The 11218-nt window shown below is 49.8% G+C and overlaps 1 protein-coding gene across 2 annotated transcripts in view; it reads right to left on the reverse strand.

The window, feature by feature from the left end:
- Nucleotides 1-10697, reverse strand: part of LOC147026566 (uncharacterized) — an 85880-nt gene extending 75183 nt beyond the window's left edge. For both annotated transcript variants that reach the window (XM_085882121.1, XM_085882119.1), the window contains exon 1: nucleotides 10309-10697. The gene's annotated coding sequence lies outside the window, so the exon portion shown is untranslated. The remainder of the gene's footprint in view (nucleotides 1-10308) is intronic.
- Between the last annotated feature and the right edge of the window lie 521 nt (nucleotides 10698-11218).

Below are 11218 nucleotides of genomic sequence, written 5' to 3' on the forward strand. Positions count from 1 at the left end.
GCGGCGAGGTGCGATCGCCCGGTCTACCCTCCGCGTGGGTACTTAGGTAGTTCGAATTTGGCGAGCAACCCTATCCCACGCGGGGGCTGATTGGCTCGATCGCGGTGAGACCGAAAGGTCCACCCGTGACTGGTTCCCGGCGTTAGTCCGAGAGGGTCACGACTGGATTGTCCGTCCGGTGGGCGACGTGCCGCGATTCGAGTTACGTGGCCGTTCGCACGCCGGCGGGCGCGAAAACCGCAACACTGGTGTCAGGAGTGGGATACAAATTCATCGCCCTCCTCGCGGCACTGGTATCGGAGAACAGGAAAACGGGCTCTCCTGTCTCCGGCTAAATTTACGGGAATCGGTCCAGGGGTGAGAGAAGCGACCCCCGATTCCCTCCAAATTACGAGCGAGCGAAATTAACCCTTCACGAGAAGCAAGATGGCGTCTCAAGGCGAGCGGGAGCCGGGGGTATTAGAAATGTATATGTGTAATAATGTAGAGTCCATGGTCCAGGATGGAATCCCCGAGCAGGAAATGTTGATTGTGCAGGAACACGGACTCGCCCAACTGAACCCAGGGCCCGAGGTGGGTGCGGCAGCGGCCGCGGTGTATGACACCTCCCCCCCTCTCCACCAAGACCCTTCCCCAACCCTTGCCGAAACGGCTCAGCTGAGTGCATCCAACATGGCCCAGCTATGCGCCATGCTGGCGGCAATGAACAAACAAATGAATGAAGTGAAAACGACGATGGATACAAATACAAATGAAATGAAAAACGAAATGAAAGGCATGAACGAAAAGATGGATACAAATACAAATGAAGTGAAAACGACGATGGATGCGAATACACAACAAATAAACGAAAAGATGGATACAAAAATGAACGGAATGGAAACAAACATGAAGGAGGAAATGAAAAAGCTGCGGGGTGAGACGCAGAACATGGGCCGAAGCCTGCAGGCGGGCATGAAGGCCGTGACCGGGGAGATAAAAATGGCGACTCCACGTGTGGGAGCAAACGAGCTGGGTGGGGGTGCAACGGCTGACAGGCCCGCGGTGGAGGCGGGTGAAAAAATAATTCGTGGAACGTGTTGGGCGAGGGTCGTGACGATGACCGAAAGGGAAAAATTAAATGGGGAGACCAAAACGTGTGAGACGAGACACGAGGTGACGACAACAGAAATAATCGTTGAGACAAGGGAGGTAAAGGGTGAAGAGTTGGCAGAGACACGGGAGATGGGAACGATAGAGGGAAGACTACACGATGAAGACGGGGTAAGTGACGCGCACGCACACACGGAGGTAGTGGAGGACAATGGGGTTGAGCTCGCGGAGCGTGTTGGGACCCGGTGCGAGCACCTGGATGGCCTCCTCCAGGAACGAGGGGAGGGAGTATGCCCCCTTGAGGCGAGTCACGACCAGGTGAGTTCAGTCGTGCTTTGCGAGGTTGAGGGGACGAGTGCTGTGGACGGGTGCACGGAGAGCTTGGGGGGTATAGAGGCCCCGGAGACCCTTGTGGGGACACGAATCCCCAGTGTGGTTGTCCCTGTGTGTGTGGTGCAAGGTGTGAGTGCGTCCCCGTGTGTGGAAGCGACCCCGTGTGTGAGTGGTGTGGTGGCGATGGTGCCGGAGTGCGTGCTTCCCAGCACGCCGGGTGTGGATGGGGCACCGTGTGTGAGAGAGGCCGTGTGTGTGGATGAAACGGCCAGTATGAATGAGGCACCACGTGTGAGTGGTGTGGTGGCGATGGTGCCGGAGTACGTGCTTCCCAGCACACCGTGTGTGGATGAGGCACGGAGTGTGAGTGAGGCACCGCGGGTTAGTGCCCCCGCGTGTGTGGGTGAGGCACCGTGTGTGGAAGAGACCGCGTGTTTGAGTGTCGCCGTGTGTATGAGTGAGGTACCGCGGGTGAGTGCCCTCGCGTGTGTGGGTGAGGCACCGCGGGTGAGTGCCCCCGCGCGAGTGAATGGAGCACCACGTGTGAGTAGTATGGTTTGTGTGAGTAGTGAGGCACGCGTGAGTGAACGGCCGTGTGCAAGGTCGCTGTGTGCCAGGGAGACCGTGTGTGTGAGAGAGCGGTATGTGAGGGAGATGTCGGTTGGCATGCGGGAGCACGCAGCCGCATCTCCCGGTGTGAATGTGATGGAGTGGACTGTGTGCGTCGTAACACGCAGGTGTGCGTGGGTTGAATGGCGACGACGAAGGCGACAGAAGAAAGAAAGCCGAGTAGCGGCTGTAGTTGTTTCGAGGACCGTGCCGAGTTCGCCCAGCAGTGAGCACGCGGTCCGTGCTGTGCAACGCACGAGACCACCACGTGCTCGCTTGCGAGAGTGAAGTCCCGGTCCGGAAACGCACGCGGTGGATTTGCCGATCCCGCGGACGGACAAAGTTTAGGCAGGTAAACGGATTTGGACCGGACGGGTTCTCCACGCGATCGTGTGTGTTAAGCTCCAACGGGCAAAGCACATGTGTTCGCGTGGGGAACCCCTCGAGACGTGGGGCTTGTTTTTTTTATGCGCACGGTGACGTCATGGCTGCACGTGGGGTTGGAATCCGGCAGGAGGGGTATCTCTGCCGGATGGTCCCGTCCAAGGAGGGACGAGGAACACGTGCAGCTGCATGACGTCACGGGCAGGTGCAAAGCGCGCGAGCTCTGAGTTGCCGCGCAGGTGCTGCGCATGAAAAAAAAAAAAAAAGCAAGCCTCACTTTCGGGTGTACAGGATTCCTGGGCAAGGGGTGAAAGACCCCCCTTACCTGGGCACAGGATGGAAACTAGTTAGGGGGAAGGGTTAGCTTAGCTAGACCGACTTCATGGGGGCAGGGGTAAGTCCTCATGGAGTCCGTGGAATGGATTAGGTAGAGGGATTTAGTGAGCTTTAGGTTGGGAAATAAAATGAATTTTTGAGTTAGGAGACAGTGACAGCCTTTGAATGTGTAGAGGGGACGTAGTTTAGCTACGTAGTGTTAAAAGGAACGTGCTGTAGTTTAAGGGATGACGTGGGAGCACGAGTTAGTTAGGGGATGTAGTTAGAAGGATGGCAGAGTTCAGCGGTGAGTGTGTTGAAGAGTTGGTGAGTTGTGAGGTGAGTACTTGTTGAGTGAGTGAGGCCAGCGGGTCTGTGTGTATGGAGTGAATGGGGAATGCATGGTGCGATGAGTGATTGGGGGGAGGAGTGACTCCCGCCCAAGGGACCCCGGGGACAGAGTAAAGTGAGTTAGTTGGGTTAGTCAAATTGAAAAATGGAGGTCGTTTTGTTGTTGGTGGGAAAGTAGGCTCGAGACCCATTTGGAGCGGTGCAGGAGCCCTGTTGACGGGCTTGGGAGCGTGGCTGCGAAAGGTGAGTATCGCTGAGTGGGTACCCCGGGCACCAGGCTAGTCGGCCGCGGTAGGCCATGGGCCCATGGGGGGCCGGGATAGAGTAGTGGGCACGGGTGCGCCTGCTTGGTGCGGGGGCCCGGGGCGCCATTAGCCGCGTGGGCAGTGTTGTGGGCACGGGTGACCCTCGGAAAGGGGCCCGGGAGGCCGGCCTGCCACGTGTGCGTTTCAGGGGAGGTGCCATGGGGGGCACTCCCCGGTGTTAGGGAGCTGGTAGGCTCGGAGGCAGTGTAGTGCCCGGGGGTGCCATAGCGGGAGATTCGGCAGAGGGTCGTGCCTGCCAAAGGGAGCCACGTGTCCCAGCCAGGAGACCGTGTGAGGGCACGGAGAGAAAATTGGGGGGGCGAGGCCCGAAATTGTGAGGACACCAACACAGGCGACGGGAATCTGGGTTGTTAGAACCAATAGTTTAAGCGAGAGGCGCTTGTTGAAAGCCCCGGGGTAGTTTAACAGTTAAATGGTTAGGGTAGATTAGGAGATGTACCCCTCCGCACCATCCATCCCCTCGCTGTCGTTGTGGGCCGCTGGACCCACTTGGTGTTAAGATCGCCGAACTCTGGGGAGGCCATTCTGAGGCTTCGTTGGGCCTCGACACAGGACGTTAGCTCTCCCTTATTCCCCTCCGGGAAGGGAACGTAGGGGTTGGGAGTAGGCAAGGTGACAGGATAGGTTAGCCGAACAAGGACGATACAGGGGGTTAGGGGACGATTTATAGTGGGGAAGTAAAAATAAAAACAACAAAAAAAATAAGTTGGGGCTAAATTGGGGTTTGACAAATTAAGGGAGTGGGTATGTACAGTGACAGGCAAAGGCGATAGGTTGGGAGGGAGACAGGTAGGTAGGTCCGAGCCCGCCTTCCAAGTGGCCAGCACCACCGCACTCCCTCCACCAACCTCCATTGAACGGCAAAGGCTGGCCAACTTCATCGGCTGGCCGTGTTTGCTTCAAGGCCTGTGCCGGCCAGTTCATCTGCCCGCTATGTTTGCCTGCAGCGGCCTTCTTCTGCGGGCTGTGTTTGCCTGCTCACCTTTGCCATGCCATGCCCACTGCCCACGTTCACCAGCCCCGTTCAATTTTTGCTTTGCCCCCCCTGTTCATTTCCATGTGCGCCAGGAGCAAGGCAACAGTTTGCAAGCTGCAAGAACTGCCCTGTTGGCAGCTACAACACGGGCCTGCAGTGGCGGCCCGTGCACCGTGTTTGCGTTCATGCATCCATTCGTTGTGCTCATTGCGTGTGCCACTTGAGCTGGCACGGAGACTGCGTTGTGCAGCCCAAGCACCGTTGTGGTTCACTGAGTTCAGTTCAAAAGGGAAGGCCTTGGACTGCGTGTGAGCAGCCAGCCACGTTCCCTGTCACCTGCATTGTTTGAGCCAGAGACTGCATGCGGGCAGCCTGGCTCCCTGCTAACTGCTTTCTTTTGCAGAGTTCAATGATCCTGGGCATTGGTTTAGTGTAAGATTTGTAAGTTAAGGTAAGATGTACTGTACATATGAGTGCGCCCCCGGCATGTTTGTCTTAGCGCCGGCAATTTTATTTAAGTCGTCCGTGTGAGTGAGTTTGTTTAGATAGTTACGCAGCCCTCAGGTTATTTATTTTGGGGACACGAATACCATGAATGTCGCACTCAGGGATCCGTAGGTAAAGTGTACTAGGGGAAAACTACACATGATGGCACACGAAAATTTGACGACTCGGGACGAGTCTGTAAAAAGGGAAGGGGGTAGTGTTGTGGTTACCAGATTCGCAAACCACCATTCAGGTCCCTTAGGTGAGGTATCTCGGTAAGTGCATGTGTAGTTAGGCCCAAACCCGTTGTCTAGTGGGAATACATGTCATTTATGCGAGCTGCGACTCTTCAGGATAGCCGTTTTTCTTTTACTATCTTTATTTTGGACCAACCGCCATGATCACAACCACAACACCAACCACCGACCACAACCACCGCTTCACCACAACCGCCACGACCATCACGCACACCTCACAACCGTAGCATCGCCACCGTTCTTGCCCCGCTGTGGGTACCGGTGTTGGACTCATGCAGAACGCGCGTCGAACAGCGTGTACAAAATCACGGATTTTGTGCTTCAAAAACGGATCAAAAACGACACACGCCCACTTTTTGCCGTCCAATCGGTGAGCGAGGGGCGATTTGGCCCCGCCTCCAGAACGATCGATATATGCAAATTTGTGGATCAAAAAGCCTTCACGCCCACTTTTTCTCGGGCCAATGGGGAGCGAGGTGAAAGGTCAAAGGGAGGGGGTCAAAGGCGAAGTTACGGGGGGATAAAAGGACGGTGTTCGTCAGTCAGAAGAGAGTCAGCAGAACGAGAACGAGGAGTCGGAACGAGAGAGTCGCAAACGAGAACGAAAGAAGTCTGGAGCCCGAAGCCTGCAGTGGCTGGAGAAGCTGAAGAGAGTCGGACGAGGGGGTGCTCGCGTCGGTGCCAGGAGCTGCACGCCCGAGGGAGGCCGGCAGCGCGACCTGGCCGAGGTGGAGACGCACACCAGGGATAATAAAGATCCTCTATACCCCGAGCATCAGCAACCCCCTCCTGTTTCCCCCCGCGCTGAGATAGTGCGACCAAGGGGGCCCCGTTCCCACCCCCTGCCAGGCACTGTCCACGAGGCCCGCGGGTTGCGGGGCCATCGCCGCTCCGCGTCTCATCACCAGACGGGTAGGCCCGACCCGGTCTCGGCCTCAGGCCGCCTCATTCTTGAGGTATTTCTTTTCCTTGGTTTTGGGTATGTGTTGTCGGCGCCGTCTATGAAGTAGAATTGTATAAGTGTTGCCGTGTGCTCGGTAGTCGGTATTAGCTCTGCACTGTGTTTTCACTTTTATGTTTGCTTTTTGTGTAAATGGAATTGTGTTTTCTTTTTTGTGTGCATTTGGTGGAATTGTATTTGTGTGCTTCCCGTTCGTCGCGAATAAATGTGCTTTATTGTTGAACTGTTCTCCCGCTTCGCTTCGTCTTTTCCTCCATTGAATCCCCATCTTGCTTCACGTAAAGGGTTGGTAGTGGGCTGAATACGCCCGATAATTAATCGAACCGTCGAGGTCGACGATAACACCGCTCGGTTATTCTGATAGTACGGAACGGGTCGCTTAAGTGGCCCGTGTCCGAAGTCGACCTGCGGCGAGGTGCGATCGCCCGGTCTACCCTCCGCGTGGGTACTTAGGTAGTTCGAATTTGGCGAGCAACCCTATCCCACGCGGGGGCTGATTGGCTCGATCGCGGTGAGACCGAAAGGTCCACCCGTGACTGGTTCCCGGCGTTAGTCCGAGAGGGTCACGACTGGATTGTCCGTCCGGTGGGCGACGTGCCGCGATTCGAGTTACGTGGCCGTTCGCACGCCGGCGGGCGCGAAAACCGCAACAATATATTACATTCAAAACACCATCTCGACATTACATTCAAAACACCATCGATACATTACATTCAAAACACCATCGATACATTACATTCAAAACACCATCGATACATTACATTCAAAACACCATCGATACATTGCATTCTAAACACCATCTATACATTACATTCTAAACACCATCGACACATTACATTCTAAACACCATCGATACATTACATTCTAAACACCATCGATACATTACATTCCAAACACCATCGATACATTACATTCAAAACACCATCTATACATTACATTCTAAACACCATCGATACATCACATTCTAAACACCATCGATACATTACATTCTAAACACCATCGATACATTACATTCTAAACACCATCGATACATTACATTCTAAACACCATCGATACATTACATTCTAAACACCATCTATACATTACATTCTAAACACCATCGACACATTACATTCTAAACACCATCGATACATTACATTCTAAACACCATCGATACATTACATTCCAAACACCATCGATACATTACATTCAAAACACCATCTATACATTACATTCTAAACACCATCGATACATTACATTCTAAACACCATCGATACATTACATTCAAAACACCATCTCGACATTACATTCAAAACACCATCGATACATTACATTCAAAACACCATCTATACATTACATTCAAAACACCATCGATACATTACATTCAAAACACCATCGATACATTACATTCAAAACACCATCGATACATTACATTCAAAACACCATCGATACATTACATTCAAAACACCATCGATACATTACATTCAAAACACCATCGATACATTACATTCAAAACACCATCTATACATTACATTCAAAACACCATCTATACATTACATTCAAAACACCATCGATATATTACATTCAAAACACCATCTCGACATTACATTCTAAACACCATCTCGACATTACATTCAAAACACCATATATACATTACATTCAAAACACCATCGATACATTACATTCAAAACACCATCTATACATTACATTCTAAACACAATCTATACATTACATTCTAAACACAATCTCGACATTACATTCAAAACACCATCTATACATTACATTCAAAACACCATCTATACATTACATTCTAAACACCATCTATACATTACATTCTAAACACAATCTCGACATTACATTCAAAACACCATCGATACATTACATTCAAAACACCATCTATACATTACATTCTAAACACCATCTCGACATTACATTCAAAACACCATCGATACATGACAAACACCATAGTATCCGGCACGGCACGATGACGTCACGTGACGTGCCGGTTACGATGGGGATCAGTGCCTTGGTTCCCGTAGCGTAGGATTGGCAATGGTCAATAGCAGCAAATGTCACGGCAAGTAAACACAGGGAGGTAAACTTGATTTTAATTTGGATTTTAATTAACTCTATGTGTGTAAGTATCACAGCAGTTGTTACTTCAATGCAAGCGATAATTCGTGGAATGCATGTGAACATTCCGTACGGGCACGCACCACTTCCGGATAGTGATGACTTTGTGTATTCTAATAATCTTTCGATTTCTTATGCACATTTATAGATATACACAATGCCCCACTCCAGTCGTCGTTTACGAGAGTGAAGGAACGGCCTATGTGGTTGTTTGGAAGTTTTTTTGGGGGGAGGGGGGGTTGCACGTATGGGCACGCGAGAGCGAAGGAACGGCCTGTGTGGTTGTTTGGAAGTTTTTTTGGGGGGAGGGGGGTTACACGTACGGGCACGCGAGAGCGAAGGAACGGCCCTGTGTGGTTGTTGCTGGCTCGCGGTTTGAAAGTTTTTTTTCTGGGTTTGCACGTCCGGCCACACACGTACGGCCATGCACGTACGGGCACGCGAGAGCGAAAGAACGGTCGGTGTGGTTGTTGTTTCTGGGTTGTGGTTTGAAAGTTTTTTTTTTTTGCATTACGGCCACGCACGTACGGGCACGCACTAGTCTATCTATAATTCCAGCAGTGTGTGTGTGTGTGTGTGTGTGTGTGTGTGTGTGTGTGTGTGTGTGTGTGTGTGTGTGTGTGTGTGTGTGTGTGTGTCTGCTGTTTCTCGACAACCACTGGTCCGATCTAATTGAAACTTGCCAGGTATATTGCTGGGGCCCTGTCGATGTGCCTTTTCAAGGTTTTATATTAATCGGACAAGTGGTTCCCAAGTTATGGCCATTTATTTACCAACCAATCACAGGACGCGTTGCTTCGTTGGCCGGTGCGCGGCCGGACGACGATGACGTCACGTGACATGACGTGCTGGTTACGATGGGGATCGGTGCCTTAGTTACCGTGGCGTAGGAGTGGCAATGGTCAATGGCAGCGAATGTCATGGCAGGCAAAGACAGTGTTGTGATAATGAAGTGCCGTACGGTAATTGGGCGGATGTGGCAGCACTGTATATGAAGGTCAATGGCTGGTGTTGACACGTATACCACGTACTCCGTGGAAAGTCATGCTGGAACAGTAATGGTATGTTATATACTATATTAGGAATAATGTACTCTGAGGAATGTAATTGGTATTAGAGTATGGAGTTTAACTTCGTTATTATGTGATGCGTATGTGGTATTTGCCTTCAGTATTATGTATACTAGTTGTTGTATTTTGTTATTCTTACTCGATGTATATTTATGTTGTTGTAGATATGCGTTTGGGTTTTGTGAGAATAAAGCCTATAGAAAAGGTCTATTGTTGATTACTACAACAGACAGGGAGGTAAACTTGATTTTAATTTTGATTTTAATTAACTCTGTGTGTGTAAGTATCACTGCAGTTGTTACTTCAATGCAAGCGATAAATCGTGGAATGCATGTGAACATACCGTACGGGCAGGACCAGATTTACTTGCTTGTGGATCCAAGGCCAAACCTTATCAGTCCCCCCCCCCCCCCAAAAATTATATAATTATATAAATATATAAATATATATATATATATATATATATATATATATATATATATATATATATATATATATATATATATATATATATATATCTTGTACTATTGTAATGTAAAAAAAAAGAATTACAACAGAATGTAACACATCAATAATTTTTAATCAAATCAGTTCCAAATCAAGTTCCATATCATGTACATCTTACACATAGGAATAATGGAAAAACAACACTTCACTTCCGGTTCCGGGTTTGAAGCGTCGAGAGGCCTCCTTGGGGATCTCTGCTGATGATCTCAAAGTTAAGTTTCCGGTCGTTATTTGTCTCGTTTTAACTGTTTATTTTTCTCACCTACATGTTACTGTGTGTTCCTAGTTCGGTTTTGTTTCAAAAATCGTGCTATTTTGTGAGTTTTTGTCGTCGTCTTACCGGGTGTTTGAGGCCTATGCTTGAGACCTACCGGTTCCCCTCAGTGTACGATCGTTTTGTTTTTTTCTCCCCATTACCTTCAATTTCTATCTTCTCCCCATTTTCCTAACGTCCCCCATTTCTCCCAACTAATCTCTCTATTTCTTAGCTTTAAATATAAAAAACAAACAAACAAAAAAAAAACGCAACCTTTCTCCCGATTCTGTTTCTTCTTCATCGCCTCTTCTTCCTCCTCTTCTTCTTCTCCTCCTCTTCTTCCTCGATTTTTTTTTCTACAACACTTCCATGACCGAATCTGTTGAAAACTCTCTCAAACATTAATAATAAAAACAAAAACTATATCTTTCATGCTTCATCTTCCTCTCTCACACATGTGGTACTCTTTACTGTTTCACAATGCACTTCTCTTCTGCTATTTTAACAGACTGCTCTCATTTCGACCTCTCCTTCATTCCTTGCCGAAAAAATCCAACTGTGACAGCATTTCTTCTCTCCATTCTCTGAATTCGCCTTTATTGCATCCATCAAGAATTCTGTTAAATCGCATCTCTGACCTAAAACTTTTAAAAACCACAGTTTGGTGTGAATGTTCGCTTTCCATCAAACATTCTTTTTTTCCAACTTCAGTGCCAACTCACCCCTCACTCTCACTCTCAAAGCAACCATCCCACTCTTCTCCCTCCAAGCCTCCCTCTCACCTCTCTCAAAAATTCCCCCCTCACCTTTGTCCCACCTTTCATCCCCTCACTCATCCTTCTCAAAGTTGCCCCCCTCTCATCCACAAAGCTGCCTCCTTCCACTGCCCTCTCACCTCCATCTCTTCACTCCACCTCCTCAAATCCTCAACTGCCTTCGTCCTCCTCTCTTGTCCCCCTTCTCCCCCAGCACCACAGAGCCTTTTCTACCCGTAATTCGGCCCCCTCCCCTAGCTATTCTGCAATCTCCCACACTCTTTCAACAACCCTCCTTTCCTCCCCCCCTCATCCCTTGTCCTACCCTCCCCCTTTCCCCTCACCCCCTGCACCAAAGCCTCCTCCCCTACTTCTTCATTGAAAGTGTGGACCTCAAATATCCGGGGCCTTCGCTCAAACCTTTCAGA

Source organism: Eptatretus burgeri, chromosome 5, assembly GCF_056783735.1.
Source record: "Eptatretus burgeri isolate ZD-2024b chromosome 5, Ebu_testis_v1, whole genome shotgun sequence".
NCBI classification, from domain to species: domain Eukaryota; kingdom Metazoa; phylum Chordata; class Myxini; order Myxiniformes; family Myxinidae; genus Eptatretus; species Eptatretus burgeri.